At 45.3% G+C, this 22688-nt stretch overlaps 1 protein-coding gene across 5 annotated transcripts in view; it reads left to right on the forward strand.

Moving 5' to 3' along the window:
• LOC149461668 (tuftelin-interacting protein 11-like) overlaps positions 1–22688 on the forward strand; it is a 305597-nt gene that overhangs the window by 68978 nt on the left and 213931 nt on the right. For all 5 annotated transcript variants that reach the window (XR_016312790.1, XR_016312787.1, XR_016312788.1 and 2 more), the window contains one exon: positions 9404–9523. The gene's annotated coding sequence lies outside the window, so the exon portion shown is untranslated. The remainder of the gene's footprint in view (positions 1–9403; positions 9524–22688) is intronic.

A 22688-nucleotide genomic window follows, 5' to 3' on the forward strand; every position in this document is an offset into this window, starting at 1 on the left:
TTTTTATGCGTTTTGTGGGGTTTTTTTTGCTAATAAGAAAGTATGACAGTTCTGTTCATGTAATGCGACTTTGATGCCAATTTACCCCTCTGTGGCACTCAGGTAGAATCAGTCGCATCAAAGTAGCGCAGAAACCTTTATGTGTCACATGTTAGGGTTATGATTAAGGGCCACCTTTACCCCCTTCCAGTCCGGACACTTTCACCCCCTTCCTGTCCAGGACAATTTTCAGCTTTCAGCGCCGTCACACTTTGACAATTACGCGGTCATGCAACACTGTACCCATATTAATGTTTTACCATTTTTTGAGACGGATAAAGCTTTATTTTGGTGGTATTTATTCTCCACTGGGATTTTTTTTTTTTTGGCAATGTAAATGAAAAAGTCCAAAAATTTTGAATAAAAAGTTTTTCTTATAAAATTTTGCAAATAAATAATATTTCATCATAAATCTTGGCCAAAATGTATTCCGTTATCATTTTAGTAAAAAAAAAACCTAAATTAGTTTATAACAAAAAATTATAATTTTAAAATATTTTTTTTTTTTTTTTTATATTATTATTATTATATTTTTTTTTACATACTGTCACCCTAGCAGTACAGTGATACCATGGTGACACTGTACTACTTGTGGGGGGTGATGAAGATTTTTTTTTCTACACTGATTGCTTTTACACCCATAAAGGCTATAAAAACAATCATTTCTCCTCTCTGGCTGCATTCTTACAGCCATTGAGAACTACTGTGTGAGCTGTGATTGGTCACAGCTTGTCACATGGTACAAAGCTGTTGTGAATAGCCTTGTACCATGTGACCTCTGTAATCATTCACAGATTTCACACGTAGTAAGCAATGATGTCAGAAGTGAGATCTTGCTTACTACTCTGCATGTGATCACTGATTGGCCAATCAGTGATCACATGATTGGGACCTCACACATAAAGGTTCCTCCACTACTTTGATGCCATTTTTATTCTACTTAGGTGCCAGAGAGTGTTAAAGTCGCACTACATGAACAGATCTGTCATACTTTCCAATTCGCTAAAAAGAAAAAAAAATGCAATACGCATAAAAATAATCATCGAAAACACATGTTCCAAAATGTGCCAACCGCAACCTGCACAGATGTGAGCCGAGCCTGAAGGCCGCGTCCTCTAAAAGTTCTGTCTTAAATTTCTATGTTGGATCAGAAGCCAATCAGAATCCTGAGAGCAGTGCGCAGCCACACCCCTCCCATCCCTTGCAGGGGATTGTGTTTATCAGGATTCTCTTAGATCCTCCCCTGCCCCATCACTCACTGGCAGTTATTGTCTCTCATTCAGATGGTCGCTGAGCCGCTGTCATGTGCATCCACCTCTGAACTGTGTGCAGGCGGCCCATAGAAGTGGATGCAGCAACTGCACAGACACAGGCAGGGGAGGGAGCACAGATCTGAACATAGGCATGGTCAAAGAATATTAACATACTACTTGAGATGGTCAGAGACAGCGGACATGCTACAAGAGACGGTCAAAGACTGCAGACATGCTACAAGAGGGGGTCAGAGACTGCAGACATGCTACAAGAGGGGGTCAGAGACTGCGGACATGCTACAAGAGGGGGGTCAGAGACTGCGGACATGCTACAAGAGGGGGTCAGAGACTGCGGACATGCTACAAGAGGGGGTCAGAGACTGCGGACATGCTACAAGAGGGGGTCAGAGACTGCAGACATGCTACAAGAGGAGGTCAGAGTCAGATGCTTCAGGTGAGGTTGGGGGGCATTGGCGTTAATTGCCATAACACTCCTTTTGCTGATAATTGGATGCGACTTGTGTGATTTGAACAGTCAAATCGCATGACAGGTTGCATCAATGCGAACGGGGCTAAAGCTGAATCCCAGGTGCACACAGTGTGCGTTCAGATTCCTGCACCCTCCCTGCATATTTTGATATGCTGTCTGTGCAGCTGCTGTGTCTTCATCCATCTCTATAGGCTGCCTGTACACAGCCCAGGGTGAATGCAGCACAATACCAGAGGGGGCTGCAAGCAGGAGAGGCGTCATTGCCTGTCTGCATACTGCATACCTGGTGATCCCTGTGGAAGCTCTGTAGTAGTCAACGCTACTACAGGGACCCTCGCTGTCTTCAGGATCTGTACGGAGCAGCTGCCCTGCTGCATACTGAATATAGGGGGTTGCTCACTTAGCATGGGTGCCATTCAGGCAATACCTTTTATTTTTCAATGAATGCAAAGCCTTCTCCAAATCCAAATCGCACCGATATCACCACTTTAACTGCGGACAATAGGGTGTGACTTGGAAATTGGAGATTTTAACATCCCAAACTCAGATTGTAAATGCAGTGCTTTTGCCTGCACCGCAGTACCATGGTCCATGCGATCCGGTTGCAGTGCATTTTTAAAAGTAGTGCATGTGATACGTTTGGTGCGATCCAGTGTGATTTCAGCCCATTCAAATAAAAGGACTAAAACTCTCATCACACAGGAATCGCAAAGGAACATAGTCCGTGCTCCTGTGTTATTCCAGTGTGAAGCGGCATTTAAACTACATGTGAACCCTCATCTTTATAACCCATCCTGTAAAAAATAGACATGAAAGATTAAACACTTTATTTAAAAAATATAAATACCTTTTTCCTTTTTAACACACATAGGTCCTAGTCACACCGATTCGACTTTGAAATTGTGCGACTTCCAGTGAAGTCGCATGATTTCAAAGTCGGATGTCATTCCGACTTGAGGTGCGACTTACAAGACATCTGCCCTGATATCTGTGCAAGTCGCACCAGATGTAGTGAATGCACTACTGTAGAAATCACTGCGGCTCCGACCAAGTCAGAATCGCACCGATATGACGTTTTTCATTGCGGACAATAGGGTGCGACTCGCCGTATAATTTGAAACTCGCACGGCATGGCAAATTACATGGAAAGTCGCACCTGGTGTGCCCGGGGTGTAAGTGTTACTTACATCTATCCTTGCAAACTGCAGATGAATAAATCTATCACTGCTGGCCATTGTATATAAAGCAGCCGGGCTGACATTGGTTTATTGTGTCATAGGACAGATGAATCAACTGACAAGAGCTATAAAAATATATTTTTATTATTTCCTGAAATGAGAAAAAAATAAACTGACGACCTTATAAGAACAATCACATAGCAGTGTTTTTCCCGCACATTTTTCTGTTTCTGCACTAAAAGTTGCATATAATAGATTTCCCAGCAGTGGCCGTCCATACATTATACAGAAGGGGGGTCACATGAGCAGCGCCCAGTGCAGTCATACTACAAAAGGGCCGATTCCCACCATGTCTATTGAGCGTCATTTTGCTGCACACCTCCACACATGTATAGCATGAATACGGCACACAGGTAACAGTTGTTTCTATGTTCACATCACGCCGTGTGTGTTGTTGTGCAGTAAACAGACATGCTGTGAACAAGCTCTAGGTACCTGTTCACACATAGTACGGTGACTGCTATTATTATTATTATACAGGATTTATATAGCGGTTTGTTCAGCGCTTTACAATATAATGGGAGACAATACAGCAACAATACAGGTCAATACAAGAGGGATAGGAGGGCCCTGATCCTGGGAGCTTACAATCTAAGAGGGAGGGGCTGGTGGTACAAAAGGTAATAACTGTGGGGGATAAACTGGTAGTAGGAATAGAAGCAGGGGCGGACTGACCATTTGGAAACTCGGGCACTGCCTGAGGGCCCGGGGTCAGTAGGGGGCCCCATGAGATGCCCCTGGTGCCTTTTTCATAGGCTTTTTTGAGTTTGGGCAAGGACACGGGCCCCATGATCCCCTATTGCCTGGGGGCCCCATGAGTTGTCAGTCCGCCCCTGAATAGAAGATTCCATTATTAGCTGAGGGCAGGATAGGCTTCCCTGAAGAGATAGGTTTTCAGAGATCGCCTAATTGTTCTGTACGGGAAGAACGCCAGTCATGTGGTTGTTTTCTATGTGCCCTGTTCACACTGCAGTGCAGCCTGGAGCCACAGTAATATGCAGACATGCTGCAATTTTTTGTAGCGCACACAAAAAGGAAGGCACTGCATGTCACTGTGCAGCAGCTGATCACACTGTGCTGCTTTTTTGGGGACATGCTATGACACGTCACTTTGTGTACTTCACATTAGGTTCACACAAAACAAAAAGAAGACAAATGAGCTGTGTGATGCGGTAAAATGTGCATCACTCTGCCTTGTACCGCTGGCTGGCTGCAGCCGGAATGGACGGCTGCCCACACACCAAACCCATTCAGTTTACTCTCGGTTCACATCTGTGTGGGTGGTGCCGATGCGGGACCTGCACAAATACCTGCAGCTGCACCACCCACACACAGGAATGCGGGACCCGCTGGCGGGTGTCATTAATTCTAATGGTACGCCACCCGCACTGGATATGGCAACCGTACTGGGCACCTCGGTTCCTGCGCGGGCTGCGATTTCCAAAGTAGATATAGAAAGATAGATTTCTTCCCTGCATGTCCCGGGGCACAGGAGTCCATTCAAATGTATAGGCTCTCGTGCCCATGCAAATCGCGGCCCGCACGACCACACAGATGTGAACTGGGGGTTAGTGTGTGGGCAGTGTGAACAGCCCCTAATTTAACCACTTCCAGTCCGGACACTTTTACCCCCGTCCTGTCCAGGCCAATTTTCAGCTTTCAGCACTATCACACTTTGAATGACAATTGCGCGGTCATGCAACACTGTACCCATGTGACATTTTTAGCATTTTTTTGAGACAGATAAAACTATTTTGGTGGTATTTATTCACCACTGGGATTTTTATTTTTTTTTGCTATATAAATGAAAAAGTTTAAACATTTTGAAAAAAGTGTTTTTCTTATAAACTTCTCAAATAAATAATCTTTCTTCATAAATCTTGGCCAAAATGTATTGTTATCTTTATAGTAAAAAAAAACCCAAATTAGTTTACAACCAAAAATTATAATTGTTCAAAAACATTTTTTACATTTTTATTTTTTTTTTATATTTATGTTTTGTTTTTTTTTTACACTGATTGCTTTTACACCCATAAAGGCTGTAAAATCAATCATTTCTCCTTCTCTCTGGCTGCATTCTTGCAGCCATTGAGAAATACTGTTTGAGCTGTGATTGGTCACAGCTTGTCACATGGTACAAGGTTGTGATCATTCACAGATTTCACACGTAGTAAGCAATGATGTCAGAAGTCTTGATTGGCCAGTCAGTGATCACATGATCAGGACCTCACACAGAGGTCCATACAACGATCGGTGTTCCACCGTGTCAAGAGGACACAGTAGGCACTGGATCGCGGTGCTGCGCACTCCCAGGGAGCGCACACAAGCAGGGAGCGTGGAGGCCGTCTATAAATGGCCACCCAGCCCTGCACTGCTCCCGTCCGGCCGTTTATATACATGGGCTGGAAGGGAAGTAGTTAAAAAAAAAAAATAATCCAGCCTCCTCCTCTTATAGCCAGCCAATCACGCTCCTTTCTTGCATCATGTTAAAGTGACACTTAACTCTGGTTTCAAAAGAAAAAAAAAAATTCCTTCTATTACTCTCAGCCGCCTCCAAATCTCCCAATTGCTTTTTTTCCCCTTGTGATCTAATTTCCTGTTAGAGGGTGGCTACATCCATTCTCCCCCATGGTCCCACTGTATGTAGGAATGTAGCCACTCTCTCATGCTCACCCCCAAGACGGACATGGGATGTGTAGTGTTGCATAGAGCAGTACACTGATCATATCAAGCAAACATAAGTGAGGGGGAAAATGGGAGATGTGGGAGCTCACGGAGGATGTTACAGGAAGGCAGAAAACACAGTAATAGATCTTTTAATTGAAAATAAATTACAGAGACATGAAGTAGTGGATGTGTACAGATTATTAAATGAAAATTAATATTTAGTGTCATAAAAAAAAATTCCGGCCTCTTCCCCTTATAGCCGGCCAATCACACTCCTTTCATGTGAGATGTTAAATTGACACTAAACTCAGATATTTGTTCTTAATCCAAAAAAAGTACTTTTTACTGCTCTCAGACTCTTCCAAATCTCCATTTTGTTTTTTTGTGATCTTACTTCCTGACATGGGCTATGGGCTTTGCAGTGTTCATGACGGCAACTATAGTGCACTACCCGTCCCAAACAATTAAAAGTGAGAGGGGACAGGAGAGGTGTGGGAGCTCATGGATGATGTTACAAGGAAACAGAAAAACAAAAAATAAATGATTTAATGAAAAATAGATTACAGGGCCATTAACCTCCCTGGCGGTATTCCCGAGTGTAGCTCGGGGTAAAGTTTCAGCACCACAAGAGGTAACCCCGAGCTACACTCTGGAATACCATGCGTCGCTGCTCCGGGATCCCTCGATCACTTACCTTGTCCTGCGCTCCCGCGATGTCCCTCCTGCAGTGTCCCCGGCCATCTCCTCCAGCAAATGCCGACATCCGTCTTCCGGGTTCCGTTCCATGTGACATCGGGACATACGGGGGACGGAACTGGCAGAAAATTTAAAAATGTCAAAAAGTGACATTCACTAAATACACTAAAATCACACAGTATAACATTCCTGTATCAAACCATTTCACATACATTTTGTCCCGAGTGCTTTGTCCTGCGCCCTGCCTGCATTTTTACTGTTCTTTCTGCCTGGAAACTGAGAAATGTCCATGGCGTCCAAAAAGCGTCCCTTTAGGTCAAAATTGGTTTTAGACCGGCTAGAGAACAGCGATAGTAAATCAGAACCACTTGCAGAATTGAGTGATAATGATTTGTGGGGGAAATTCCTCATCAGACACTGAAAACGATTCTGCGACTTTGCTCAGTGATGTGCGAACTTGGCGCTATATTTCAAATTTCAGTGTTTTTGGTTTGATTATATTATTGAATTAAATGTATTATTATTATATTATTAATGATTATTCCTTATATTATAATTTGATTTCGTGTTTCAAATTTTATCATACCCGGGATGTTTACTAGACTCTTGTTCGGACAGATTTCAGTGAGTTATTCCTAAGAATTAAAGCCTACAATAAAAAACGACATATTTCCATGCAAAAAAATGTACCGCTTTGAGCACTGAAATACTGACATAATCAGACCGCTAGGGAGGTTAACTAGTGGATGTGAATAGTTTTTTTTTTTTTTTTAAATATATTGTTTAGTGTCACAAAAAAAATCTGGCCTCCTCCTCTCCTCATAGCTGACCAATCACACTCCTCTTTTTGTAAGTTGTTAAATAAGTGACACTAAACTCTGAAAAGTGAGAGGAAAAAAATGCTTTCAACTGTGGGCTGTGGGCTTTGCAGTGTGCATAGAGCAGTGCACATGACTGCAACTAACATGCACTGCTCATTCCATATAATTAAAAGTGAGAAGGAACAGGAGAGGTGTGGGAGCTCATGGAGGACGTTACAAGGAAGCAGGAAAACACAGTAAGAAATTATTTCTTTAAAAAATATATTACAGGGCCATTAACCAATGAATGTAAATGGATTTTTTCTGAAAAATAAGGATATTGATTAGTGTCACAAAAAAAAAAAAAACCGGCCTCCTCCCCCCCTTATAGCCGGCCAATCCTCTCCTTTTTTGTAAGATGTTAAAGATGTGACACTAAACTCTGGTTTAAAATAATATATCCAATTTACATATGGGTTTGATGGCTATGGGCTTTGCAGTGTGCATAGAGTAGTGCTCATGACTGCAACTAACATGCACTGCTTGTTCCAAACAAACAGAAATGAGAGGAAACGGAGAGGTGTGGGAGCTCATGGAGGGTGTTACCATGAAGCAGAAAAATACAATAAGAAATGATTTGATGAAAATAGATGACAGGGCCATTAATTAGTGGAGGTGTATGGATTTTCTCTTTATTAAAAAAAAAATCCGGCCTCTTGTCGCCGGCCAATGCGCTCTGTGCTCTGGGCTGTGTGCTCTGGGCTCTGCGCTTTGGACTCTGGGCTCTGCGCTTTGGACTCTGGGCTCTGCGCTTTGGACTCTGGGCTCTGCGCTTTGGACTCTGGGCTCTGCGCTTTGGACTCTGGGCTCTGCGCTTTGGACTCTGGGCTGTGCGCTATGGGCTCTGGGCTGTGCGCTATGGGCTCTGGGCTGCACATAGAGCAGTGTATATGGCCACAACTAACATTCTCTGCTCTTTTCAAAGAAACAGAAGTGAAGAGGAAAAGGAGATGTTTGGCATTTACCAGAGGATGTTACAAGATGGCAGACTATCTTAACAAGCATTCTATCTTATCACTATCTTATCTATGTTTACAAACTTTTTTTTTTTTTTTTTGGTAACAAGAGAAACAATTATAATTTCTAAATGCACACTTTTTTTTTTTTTTTTTGGTTTTTAAATTTTTTTTTATTTTATTTTTTTTTAAAGCCCAACTCTGGGCAAAACATAATAAGCAATCCATCAAGGACCCCACTGGATGTAAATAGAGGGGGAACCCTTGGGACTGCAGTGACCGTGGCTTTGTATAAATAAAAATACATTTTAGATGGATATTTTTTTTTAGCCAGCGATCAATTCGGGGTAGGTGACAGGAATGGGCTTTAAATATAATAAAAGCCATACTCACCTAATGTCACTTACCTCATTGGGCCCTGGGTCTTTTGGCTCCTTGAGGCTTGGTCTCCGCTGCCTTTCTTTTGGGCTCTTTGGACATCAGGGCAATCAGGAGACCTTCAGATACCAGCTGTTTGTATATAGCCCCTTTGCTTGCTCGGGAAGAGCGTGAATGGGTGCTGGTTGAAGGCTCCTGGGATGCAGCGCTGATGGTGATGTCCCTCTTCTTCACCTTGGGGGCCTTTCCATCTTCAGCCCTCTTCCCGGATCTCTTTGGGAACCTCATTGGATAGTGGTAGATGGGAGCCATGGTGAAGGTTGTAGCCATGTCCAGAAGCTGACCCAGGGCCTCAGTCTTCTCTGCCTTTCCTCCCTGCAGATGCGTCACAGCGGCCATAATATCCTCCTCTCTGTCCTTCCCGGTGGAGTGTGAAGAGGCCAAATCCAGAAGGAGACGAGGGTCCACTGTTCCCCAGTTGAAATCCTGATCCATCTTGTAGGTTGTTGACAGGAGAAACGCTGAAATCCTACAGAAATCCTGAAGCAACAGGAGTCTGTGTCTTCTCAGCAGCACAGCCAACCACCAACTGCCATTTTGATGTGAGGTTGTCTAAAACCGCTTTTGACCTAAAGGGATGCTTTTTGGACGCCATGGACGTTTCTCTGTTTCCAGGCAGAAAGAACAGTAAAAATGCAGGCAGGGCGCAGGACAAAGCACTCGGGACAAAATGTATGTGAAATGGTTTGATACAGGAATGTTATACTATGTGATTTTAGTGTATTTAGTGAATGTCACTTTTTGAAATTTTTTAATTTCCCGCCAGTTCTGTCCCCCGTACATCCCGACGTCGCAAGGAACAGAACCCAGAAGATGGATGCCGGCATCGCCCGGAGGAGATGGCCGGGGACACTGCAGGGGGGACATCGCGAGAGCGCAGGACAAGGTAAGTGCAGAAGAGATCCCGGAACAACGCTGCAGTGTATTCCTGAGTGTAGCTCGGGGTTACCTCTTGCGGTGCTGAAACTTTACCCCGAACTACACTCAGGAATACCTCCAGGGGGGTTAAAGCAGAGACCCTTGCGAATAAAATAGAGATAGTTCCAATTTATGTCACATAATATTTGCGCAGTGGTTTTTCAAGCGCAAATTTTTAGTAAAAAATGACACTTAAGTCCTCATGCACACGGGACGTTTTTACAGCGGCTGTTTTTGGCTTTTGATGTTTTTTTCCACAACTAGTAAACCCCCCAGCATGTTATCCTAAGTGTCCATGCACACATAGACTGAAATCAGCGTTTTTTGGCTGCAAAGAAAACCCAGGACTAGTGTGTTTCTACAGGACTTTTTAAGCTGTAATGTTTAAAAATGCGGTAAAACGCCGCAAATTGGCGTTTTTTGGAATTTTTGTTTACCAAAAGACGCAGCTAAACGCTAATGCAAAAACACTAAAAAACGTGACTTTACACAGCTAATGTTACCAGCGTTCTCAAAACGTCCCGTGTGCATGAGGACTACAGTTTACAGTTTACTACAGACTACAGTGCTGGGCTGGCCTTTTGGGGGGTTTAACCACTTCCAGTCCGGACACTTTTACCCCCTTTCTGTCCAGGGCAATTTTCAGCTTTCAGCGCTATCACACTTTGAATGACAATTAAGCGGTCATGCAACACTGTACCCACATGACATTTTTAACATTTTTTTGAGACATATAAAACTTTATTTTGGTGGTATTTATTCACCACTGGAATTTTTATTTTTTTTGCTATATAAATGAAAATGTCCAAAAAGTTAGAAAAAAAGTGTTTTCCTTATAAAATTTTGCAAATAAATACTCTTTCTTCATAAATCTTGTCCAAAATGTATTCAGTTATCTTTTTAGTGAAAAAAAATAAACCAAATTAGTTTATAACCAAAAATTATAATTTTTATATTTTTATATTATTCTATTATTTGTGTTTTTTTTTTTTAATATACTGTCACCCTAGCGGTACAGTGTCACCATAGTGACACTGTACTACTTGTGGGCGGTGATGAAGATTTTTTTTAATCTGATTGCTTTTCCACCCATAAAGGCTATAAAAGCAATCATTTCTCCTCTCTGGCTGCATTCCTGCAGCCATTGAGAAATACCATGCGAGTTGTGATTGGTCACACCTTGTCACATGGTACAAGGTTGTGATCATTCACAGATTTCACAAGTAGTAAGCAATGATGTCAGGAAGTGACATCTTGCTTACTACTGTTCATGTGATCACTGATTGGCCAATCAGTGATCACATGATCGGGACCTCACACAAAGGTCTGGTACAGCGACCGGACACAGTGGGTACCTGTTCGCGTTGCTGCGTGTTTGAAAGGAGCGTGCACAGGCTAAGAAGGCAGGCGCCATTTGTGAACGGCAACCCTCTCCTGCACTGCTCCCGTCTGGCCGTTTATATACAGTGACCTTGCTACCACTACTGAGCATGAGTGACCCATCCCCCACTGAAGATCAATGCCACCCACTACCACCACTGATCACCACTGCCCAACCCTGACACTCTACTGAGGACTACTGACCTTGCTACCACTACTGAGCATGAGTGCCTTCCCTGACCGCCCACTGAATGCTAATGCACCCACTACTACCCCTGAATACCAGTTCCCACCCTTCACCCCCCATTGAGGACCAATGCTCTGGCTACCACAATGGTGCCTACGCCTGACCCCCCACTAAAGACCAATGCCCCCCCACTACCACCCCAGAGCATCACTACCCCCTTTGCTCGTCAGTTAGTACCAATCTCCCTCCCCCCCCCCAAGCAAATACCAATTTGTTTCTCCCACTGATGAGACATTTCCCTGCCCTCTGAACACTGACAGCAGCACTGATCACCAACACTGGGGACATTTGTTCTCCCACTGACAAATAGATTTTTTCAAACCATTCACCACAGATGGCGGCCATTTTTTCCTCCAGGTAACTGGATGCCAAACAGTTTTTCCATCACTGACCACAGACCCAAGATATTTTTCCTCCACAGACCAGCAGTATACTAGACACTATGACATACCCTCCCTGTACTCTATGAGGGGAATTTGGAGGAGCTGTGCATGCAATCAGCTTATAGCTTTCACTTTCAAAGCTTTACTGAACAAGCTGAATGTAGAAGCTGATTGGTTATCAGGCACTGCTGCTCTAGATTCTGTCTGCTCCCATCTTAGTAAATTCCCCCCATATGTTGTATTTTGCATTAAAATATATGTAAACCCTCACCTTGTAAAACAACCTATTCCATTTAAAATAGAAATGTAAAGCAAAATATTTGTGTATAGATATAAAAAACAAAATCCTTTTTATAAGTGATCACATTCCCTCGGTTCTCAGCTGTATAACAAGCTTAGAAAGCTGGGGGAGGAGAAACAGCAGGATACTGATCTTCTCAGTGAATGCCTGCGTGAGGTGGGGAGGACAAGCCTGATCATTGAAGTTCCCTGAACAGCTAGAGAACTGGCCATACTGTGTTCTCCTGCTTAGTGTGGTCAGTTTATAATAGGAAACCAGAGGGGCTGGCAGGTACACCAGGGATTTCACACAAAGGAAGCAATACACACAGAACAGGATACTTTTTCATACAAGTACATGTGTGTCAGGCACATATTAGGAATTTAAAATGTTGACATTCTTTATATTGTGATCACTGCTGTACTCTGTATATTGTGGTGTATTTCAGTAATGCTGACCGCTCTGCATTCCATGTCGTGACCAAAGCGTTTATTGTCTCACACGTTGCTGGATGCTAAGTTGTTTCTGACTATTTTTATGAAGGTTTTCTCTAAGGTCGGCTCAGACAAAGTAATAGCTTTCTCTCTATAGTCTCTTTTATTTTTTCAAAATGATTCTTTCGGGTGATTCGTGTCTTGAGTGTTTGTGAAGCTCTCAATTGTGGGACAATAATTGAGAATTGTGTGGGGACAAGCATTGTGCCCGGGGCTTTTCTTCTCATAGAATAGGTGCAGGAAGTCTCCCTTTCTGAGTCACCTCCTGTCTCTGTCCCACACTGTCCCTGCGTTCCACCCCTTACCTACCTACCAGTATCGTCCTCTTTGAGAATACAAAACCAAGTATCAATTTGTATGGAATTTGAAATGTTAACAAGCAAAGCAGTAAAATAAACCCCCTGCAACCAGCAACAATGGACCACCTGCAACAAAATACCCCTCCTCCAACAACAATAGTCCCCAACAGCATCAACAGATCTCCACACAGCTAGCATCAATAGATCTTCCAGCAGCTAGCAACCATAGACCCCCTCCCTCAACAGTAGATCCTTTCCAGCAATAAATGACCCCACAGCAACATAAGACACCCCTCAGCAACAATAGACCCCCCACTATCAACATTAGACCTCCTCAGCATCAATATACACCCCCATACACAAAAATAGATCTCCAACAACAATAGATCCTCCAGCAGGCAGCATCAATGGACCCTGCAGTACACCCCACCACCCCTTGCCATTACGTACATTCAGTGCTGGTGGTGCCGGAACTACATTCCCCTGAGTTCTCGCTGAAAAAAAAGCCCTGGTGGTGCCCATCCACACAAGAGCATAGTGTTGCTTGAAGCTCAATGCTGGAAAAAAAGTACATAAGTTTCTTTAGAGGCAGAGTTGCAGGTTTTAGCCACAGTAGACTTGGTTTTCCGGATTGGATGGCAGTTGACAGGTGGCCATCTGTCTCTTCCTTCAAGCCCGCACCAAAATACCACAACAGCATTCATTACATGCAGTCGCAGGGTGGTTATGGCGTGGCCCAATGGCCCAATTTACTTGAATAAGTCACCTTTGGATTTGGTTCTACTGACCGAACGACAGGAGGTGTCATTTTTTATGTACAATCCCATCTGGCTGCAGTTGTAGCTTCAGGTCGGTGAAAGCTGCAACTCTACTGCCATCGCTTACTGACTTTCCCAGCCGCCTGCCTGAACGAGCCTTAACCACTTCCAGTCCGGCACTTTTACCCCCTTCCTGACCAGGGCAATTTTCAGCTTTTAGCGCTATCACAATTTGAATGACAATTGCGCAGTCATGCAACACTGTACCCAAATGAATTTTTAAACATTATTTTGAGACAGATATAGCTTTATTTTGGTGGTATTTATTCACCACTGGGATTTGTATTTTTTTTGCTATGTAAATGAACAGTCCAAAAATTTTGAAAAAAAGTTTTTTTTATAAAATTTTGCAAATAGAATAAATTTTGGCTAAGATTTATGATGAAATATTATTTGTTATCTTTTCAGTAAAAAAAAAAACCAAATTAGTTTATAACCAAAAATTATAATTTTTAAACATTTTTTTTACATTTTTATTTTATTTTTTAATATTATTTTTTATTTTTACATACTGTCACCCTAGCAGTACAGTGTCACCATGGTGACACTGTACTACTTGAGGGGTATGATGAAGATTTTTTTTTTTTTTTTATACTGATTGCTTTTACACCCATATAGGATGTAAAAGCAATCATTTCTCTTTCTCTCTGTCTGCATTCTTGCACTCATTGAGAAGTACTGAGTGAGCTGTGATTGGTCACAGCTTGTCACATGGTACAAGGCTTTTGTGAATGGCCTTGTACCATGTGACCTCTGTGATCATTCACAGATTTCACACGTAGTAAGCAATGATGTCACAAGTGACATCTTGCTTACTACTTTGCATGTGATCACTGGCCAATTAGTGATCACATGATCGGGACCTCGTACAGACGTCCCGTCCGACGATCGGTGTTTCACTGTGTCTGGAGGAAACAGCGGGCACTGGATCGCAGTGCTGCACAAGCAGGGTGTGGGGAGGCCGTTTATAAATGGCCACCCAACCCTGCACTGCCACTGTCCGGCCGTTTATATGCAACGGCCGGTCGGGAAGTGGTTAAGACTGTCTGGCCCCCTTGTGCTGGTGGTCAGTTGTACTTTGCCCCCTTGTGCTGGTGGTCAGTTGTACTTTGCCCCCTTGTGCTGGTGGTCAGTTGTACTTTGCCCTCTTGTGCTGGTGGTCAGTGGCACTTTGCCCCCTTGTGCTGGTGGTCAGTGGCACTTTGCCCCCTTGTGCTGGTGGTCAGTGGAAATTTGCCCCCTTGTGCTGGTGGTCAGTGGAAGCTCTATTATTGTGTTTTTCTTTTAAGACAAAAGATGTTAATGTATGGGTTGTTTTTTCTAAACGGAAACCTCAGTATTCAGGTTTAATTGCAGTGTTGGCACTTTGCAATAAATAAGTGGGTTTTGGGTTTCAGATTGGGCACTTGGTCTCTAAAAGGTTCCCCATCACTGGTATATAAGATTCATATCTGGCAGTGTGTGGTCAGCCAGCTAGCTTGGAGTGAAGTCTCCCTCTAGTGGTGGCCAGAGGTAGTGCAGGCTGAGAAAGGGTATCACGGTCAGTCTTATATGCTCAATGTAAGTCCCCCTCATTCCCTCATTACCCCAAGTCATTGACCACTTTGTTATAATCCCACTAACAGTTGACCATGGAATATTTAGTAGCCTGGAAATGTCACGGATGGACTCATTGCACAGGTGACAACCTATCACGGGACCACGCTTGGAGTCACTGAGCTCCTGAGAGCGACCCATTCTTTCACAAATGTTTGTAGAAGCAGTCTGCATGCCTAGGGGCTTGATTGTATACACCTGTGGCCCTGGAGGGGATTGGAACACCTGAATCCAATGATTTGGAGGGGGGTCCAATACTTTTGGCAATATAGTACTTTGTCCTTATGAGGCTAAATTGTGTCAGCTAGAGCCAAACAAATGATTTGATGCCAAAACGATGTGACTGCAGCTTAGCCTGTAATATACTTTAGTTGCTTCAAGTGGTTTATTTACTAAAGCTGGAGAGTGCAAAATCAGACTCCCTTCTAATAGATGACAGATATAATAATATGCTTTCAGACAGCATGATCTCACAATCTTCTCCCAGCATCCTATACATCAGGGGTCTCCAAGCCTTCTAAACAAGGGGCCAGTTTACTATCCTTCAGACTTTAGGGGGGGCTGGACTGTGGCTAGTGGGAGTAGAAAATGTCCTGGTGTCAGAGGGAATAAACAATGCCACATCTTCAGAGGGAGGTATAGTGCCTCATCATTTTTGTCAGAGGGAGGAATAGAGTCCCATTGTTGGTGTTAGTGGGAGGAAAAGTGCCCCATCACTGGTGTCAGTGGGAGGAATTGTGCCCAGGGGCGGACTGACAACTCATGGGGCCCCCGGGCAATAGGGGATCATGGGGCCCCTGTGTCCTTGCCCAAACTCAAAAAAGCCTATGAAAAAGGTACCAGGGGCATCTCATGGGGCCCCCTACTGACCCCAGGCCCTCGGGTAGTGCCCGAGTTTCCAAATGATCAGTCCACCCCTGATCGTGCCCCATCACTGGTGTCAGTGAGAGGAATAGAGCCCCATCATTGGCGTCAGTGGCAGGAATAGTACCCCATTGTTGGTGTTAGTGTGAGCAAAAGTGTTCCATCACTTCGTTGGTGTCAGTGGCAGGAATTATTCTGCTATTGGTGGTGTCAGTGGGAGGAATAGTGCCCCATCATTGGTGTTAGGGGGAGGAATAGTGCTCCATTGTTGGTGTCAGTGGTAAGAATTATACCCCCATTGTTGGTGTCAGAAAAATGAATAGTGCCCCAAGGGCTGGATAAAGACATGCAAAGGGCCACATCCAGCCCCTGGGCTGCAGTTTGGAGACCACTGCTTTACATCATTGTACTGAACATGGAGGGTGGCACGGATGGCATTAAAAACTATCAGGGGTTCTAACCCCTCCCTGCTCTATCCAATATGAGAAAAACATTTGCCTGTAGTTACACTTTACATGTCACAAATGACATTTCATTCTTTACTATGTGAGCGGCAGTGACATGAGGTGGGGTGTCTTCAATGTGTCCCAGCGCTGAACTTGTGCTGATCTGTACAGATGAATGGAAGACACCCCACATGGTATGAATGGGGGAGGGGGGAGAGCGAGGGATGGGCAGAGTTGGGGGGTCACCCAGAAGACGGGTGACGGGGAGCAGAAATGTGAGGGTGCCATGACTTCTGGGTGGGGGACCTGAGATCCGACTAGTCAGATATGGGGGATCAGTATGGGGGGAGGAATGCTCATACATAGAGGTGCAGCAGGTGCCCATAGAGTAAAACATTTCTCTTCACACCATGGAAATGCTTCCCGGATGCGTTTCTGTGTGCGTGTTTTTGATGCATTTTTAATGCTTTTTTATGTATTCCTGTTCATCCCCCCCCCTCTCTTTTTCTTCAACTTAAAGTGGAGTTCCACTCACCTGTCAAAAAATAAAAGTCAGCAGCTGCAAAACCTGCAGCTGCTGACTTTTAAAAAACCGCCACTTACCTTTCCCTCGGTCCCATGGTGTCCCCCCCGCACCCCGTTTCACCAGCCGTCCTGTATTCCAGGAGGCCGGCATCTTCAGTGTGGGCATCAGGCTGTTATATCTTGCGGCTTCACAGCCGGGTACCCACTGAGCATGTGCGAGTAGTGCTGCGCTTCATGAATGGTCATGTAGTCTTCTGGGACCTGTCACGTGTCGTAAAAGACTACAGGAGGGAGGGAGGGAGGACACCTTCTGTTTTCGATCGACTAGGCGATCGGACCTGAAGTGGGAGCGGGTACCTGTCAAATTCGTGTACCCGCTCCCCAAAGGTGCCAATCCTTAATGGGGAGCGGGGGTGCAGTCCTTAAAGTGGAACTACCCCTTTTGGGTGGAGCTCCACTTTAAATAAGGACACATGCATTCCAGTGCATTTGTGTTGTGTTTTACTGCGTTCCAGTACAGTTCAGTGCAGAAATAAATGCAGCACGTACTTTTTTTTTCTGTAACTGGAACGCTCTAGAACTGACCACACTGGTGTGAACTATGACATTGGAAACAATGTAACTTACTATCAATGCATTTTTGATGCAGAAACAATTGCGTACTGTCCGTGATACTTTTTTTATTTGCACTAACAAACAATTTTGAGGACAAGCTTTCGGGGAGTGTCCCCTTCTTCAGGACACTGGACTGCATACGGTGTGAACTGACCTTTAGAATGACTATTCCTATTGGTACATCCATGGAGGACAACTGTCACCTGAACCAGCATCCCTCCTTCTGTACACACTCAGTGCTGAGCCTCCACTTTGCCCTCACTCTGCCTCAAGCCTAATGCTCCTGCCAGCATTCAAGATGGCACTTCAGGAAACAATACCACACCCCCTGATCACATGGCACTCGGGCCTCAACAGCAGCCCCCCTGGTCACATAGGGAGGTGCACTTCCTGCTCTTTGCATCCTTTCCACTATGGAGATTTGCATCACTTCCTGTGCTGGTGACCCTCCCAGTCATATCCTGACATTGGGAATAGAAGTGAGGGGAAATCTCCCCACGGCCAGAAATGCATACCTGACAGAGAATCTGACTCTCCCACCCTCCATACATTACAATGAGGGGAGATTGGGGTCAGAGACAGCATTACTCCCACCCCCTCCCCCCAACATCTCCCCCCTCCCCCGCTGTATACAGAACATAAAGAGGACCTGTCACCACCTGATCACATGGCAGGGAAAAGCTCGGACACAGGCAGAATTTTACAGGATTTATTTGCTGTGTTTTTCCTTCCCATATATTCATTTCTCTTCTCTGGGGATGTGACGTTGAACTTGCTGGGAGATGAGTCTTCTTGTGAGCGGATCTCTCCATAGATCTTCTCTCCGGGGGCTCAGAGCGATCATCACATTGGGGTTGGGTCGAAGGGGAGCCCGCCATCTTGGATGCTCTGTGTATAATGCCATACAGGGAACAGACCGGAGACGAGCTACTAAAATGTCAGGGGCGGTGGGGGGACTGGGATGTGAACCGCGGACCCCAGTGCTGCAAGTAGATGCGAACCCCTGTGCTGCCCATACTACTCCAGGAGGAGTCACTTCCCTAGCATGGTCCCTCCCCCCTTACACACCAGAGCCCTCTCTTATGAGGCTAAACTTTTTTTCTCTGTGCTGGCCCAGCTCCTCCACCCCTACTGTAAGCTCCTCACATAACCTTTTATATATCTGTGGGGGGAGGAGTGAAGGGGAATACTGCAGAGCAGAGCAGTGGTTTTCAGCTGCTGGGCCCTCCCTAACCCTAGCTACACACTTATGCGGATTTCAGTGCGTTTTCCAGTTTGCAGAAACACACTACAGTCCATTCACCATTCTTTCCTTTTGATTTAGTCACATCTGTGCATTTTCAGCCGGGGCGTTTTTTTGGAAAGGGTCAGGGACGATTTTTCCTGCAGCAGATTGCACTTTCTGTGTGATTGACTTCAACAGACCCGCACAAAAAACCCCACAAGTTTTCCGTTTTTTATGCGTTTTGTGGGGTTTTTTTGCTAATAAGAAAGTATGACAGTTCTGTTCATGTAATGCGACTTTGATGCCAATTTACCCCTCTGTGCACTCAGGTAGAATCAGTCGCATCAAAGTAGCGCAGAAACCTTTATGTGTCACATGTTAGGGTTATGATTAAGGGCCACCTTTACCCCCTTCCAGTCCGGACACTTTCACCCCCTTCCTGTCCAGGCCAATTTTCAGCTTTCAGCGCTATCACACTTTGACAATTGCGCGGTCATGCAACACTGTACCCATATGAATTTTTTAGTATTTTTTTGAGAAATAAAGCTTTATTTTGGTGGTATTTATTCATCGCTGGGATTTTAATTTTTTTTGCTATGCAAATGAAAAAGTCCAAAAACTTTGATTAAAAAAGTTTTTCTTATAAAATTTTTCAAATAAATATTATTTCATCATAAATCTTGGCCAAAATGTATTCCGTTATCTTTTTAGTAAAAAAAAAAAACCTAAATTAGTTTATAACCAAAAATGATAATTTTTAAATATTTTTTTTTTTACATTTTTATTTTTTTATATTAATATTATTATTATTTTTTTTTTTACATACTGTCACCCTAGCAGTAGTGTCACCATGGTGACACTGTACTACTTGTGGGGGATGATGAAGATTTTTTTTTTTTACACTGATTGCTTTTATACCCATAAAGGCTGTAAAAGCAATCATTTCTTTTTCTCTCTGGCTGCATTCTTGCAGCCATTGAGAACTACTGTGTGAGCTGTGATTGGTCACAGCTTGTCACATGGTACAAAACTTTTGTGAATGGCCTTGTACCATGTGACCTCTGTAATCATTCACAGATTTCACACGTGGTAAGCAATGATGTCATAAATGAGATCTTGCTTACTACTCTGCATGTGATCACTGATTAGCCAGTCAGTGATCACATGATCGGGACCTCACACAGAGGTCCCGTACAACGATCGGTGTTCCACTGTGTCCGGAGGACACAGCGGACACCAGATCGCGGTACTGCATGCTCCCAGGGAGCCCTCGCAAGCAGGGGGCGGGGAGGCCATTTATAAACGGCCATGCAACCCGGCACTGCCACTGTCCGGCCGTTTATATACATGGGCCGGACGGGAAGTGGTGAACCCCAACATTTACCTCAACCGTAACATGGCTTTGGGCACATAGAGGTTCCTCCACTACTTTGATACCACTTTTATGCTACTTTTATGCTGCCCTGCCCCATCACTCACTGGCAGTTATTGTCTCTCATTCAGATGGGCGCCGAGCCGCTGTCATCTGCATCCACCTCTGAGCTGTGTGCAGGCGGCCCATAGAAGTGGATGAAGCAACTGCACAGACACAGGCAGGGGAGGGAGCACAGATCTGAACATAGGCTTGGTCAAAGAATATTAACATACTACTTGAGATGGTCAGAGACAGCAGACATACTACAAGAGGGGGTCAGAGACTTCAGACATGCTACAAGAGGGGGTCAGAGACTGCAGACATGCTACAAGAGACGGTCAGAGACTGCGGACATGCTACAAGAGACGGTCAGAGTCTGCAGACATGCTACAAGAGGGGGTCAGAGACTGCGGACATGCTACAAGAGGGGGTCAGAGACTGCAGACATGCTGCAAGAGGGGGTCAGAGACTGCGAACATGCTGCAAGAGGGGGTCAGAGACTGCGGACATGCTACAAGAGGAGGTCAGAGACTGCAGACATGCTACAAGAGGGGGTCAGTTACTACAAACATGCTACAAGAGGGGGTCAGAGACTGCAAACATGCTACATGAGGGGGTCAGAGACAGCGGACATGCTACAAGAGGGGGTCAGAGTCTGCGGACATGCTACAAGAGGGGGTCAGAGACTGCGGACATGCTACAAGAGGTGGTCAGAGACTGCGGACATGCTACAAGAGGTGGTCAGAGACTGCAGACATGCTACAAGAGGGAGTCAGAGACTGCAGAATTGCTACAAGAGGGGGTCAGAGACTGCGGACATGCTACAAGAGGTGGTCAGAGTCTGTGGACATGCTACAAGAGGGGGTCAGAGACTGCGGACATGCTACAAGAGGTGGTCAGAGACTGCGGACATGCTACAAGAGACGGTCAGAGTCTGCAGACATGCTACAAGAGGGGGTCAGAGACTGCGGACATGCTACAAGAGGGGGTCAGAGACTGCAAACATGCTGCAAGAGGGGGTCAGAGACTGCGAACATGCTGCAAGAGGGGGTCAGAGACTGCGGACATGCTACAAGAGGAGGTCAGAGACTGCAGACATGCTACAAGAGGGGGTCAGTTACTACAAACATGCTACAAGAGGGGGTCAGAGACTGCAAACATGCTACATGAGGGGGTCAGAGACAGCGGACATGCTACAAGAGGGGGTCAGAGTCTGCGGACATGCTACAAGAGGGGGTCAGAGACTGCGGACATGCTACAAGAGGTGGTCAGAGACTGCGGACATGCTACAAGAGGTGGTCAGAGACTGCAGACATGCTACAAGAGGGAGTCAGAGACTGCAGAATTGCTACAAGAGGGGGTCAGAGACTGCGGACATGCTACAAGAGGTGGTCAGAGTCTGTGGACATGCTACAAGAGGGGGTCAGAGACTGCGGACATGCTACAAGAGGTGGTCAGAGACTGCAGACATGCTACAAGAGGTGGTCAGAGACTGCAGACATGCTACAAGAGGGGGTCAGAGACTGCAGGCATGCTACAAGAGGGGGTCAGAGACTGCGGACATGCTACAAGAGGTGGTCAGAGACTGCAGACATGCTACAAGAGGTGGTCAGAGACTGCAGGCATGCTACTAGAGGGGGTCAGAGACTGCAGGCATGCTACAAGAGGGGGTCAGAGACTGCAGACATGCTACAAGAAGGGGTCAGAGACTGCGGACATGCTACAAGAGGGGGTCAGAGACTGCAGGCATGCTACAAGAGGGGTCATAGACTGCAGGCATGCTACAAGAGGGGGTCAGAGACTGCAGACATGCTACAAGAGGGGGTCAGAGACTGCAGGTATGCTACAAGAGGGGGTCAGAGACTGCAGACATGCTACAAGAAGGGGTCAGAGACTGCGGACATGCTACAAGAGGGGGTCAGAGACTGCAGGCATGCTACAAGAGGGGTCATAGACTGCAGGCATGCTACAAGAGGGGGTCAGAGACTGCAGACATGCTACAAGAGGGGGTCAGAGACTGCAGGTATGCTACAAGAGGGGGTCAGAGACTGCAGACATGCTACAAGAGGGAGTCAGAGACTGCAGACATGCTACAAGAGGGGGTTAGAGACTGCAGACATGCTACAAGAGGGGGTCAGAGTCAGAGGCTTTAGGTGAGGTTGGGGGGCATTGGCGTTAATTGCCATAACACTCCTTTTGCTGATAATTGGATGCGACTTGTGTGATTTGAACGGTCAAATCGCATGACAGGTTGCATCAATGCGAACGGGGCTAAAGCTGAATCCCAGGTGCACACAGTGTGCGTTCAGATTCCTGCACCCTCCCTGCATATTTTGATATGCTGTCTGTGCAGCTGCTGTGTCTTCATCCATCTCTATAGGCTGCCTGTACACAGCCCAGGGTGAATGCAGCACAATACCAGAGGGGGCCTGCAAGCAGGAGAGGCGTCATTGCCTGTCTGCATACTGCATACCTGGTGATCCCTGTGGAAGCTCTGTAGTAGTCAACGCTACTACAGGGACCCTCGCTGTCTTCAGGATCTGTACG

The sequence above is a fragment of the Staurois parvus genome, unplaced genomic scaffold (genome assembly GCF_062004578.1).
Source record: "Staurois parvus isolate SC_StPar_1 unplaced genomic scaffold, SC_StPar_1.0 ptg000195l, whole genome shotgun sequence".
In the NCBI taxonomy this organism is placed as follows: Eukaryota; Metazoa; Chordata; class Amphibia; order Anura; family Ranidae; genus Staurois; species Staurois parvus.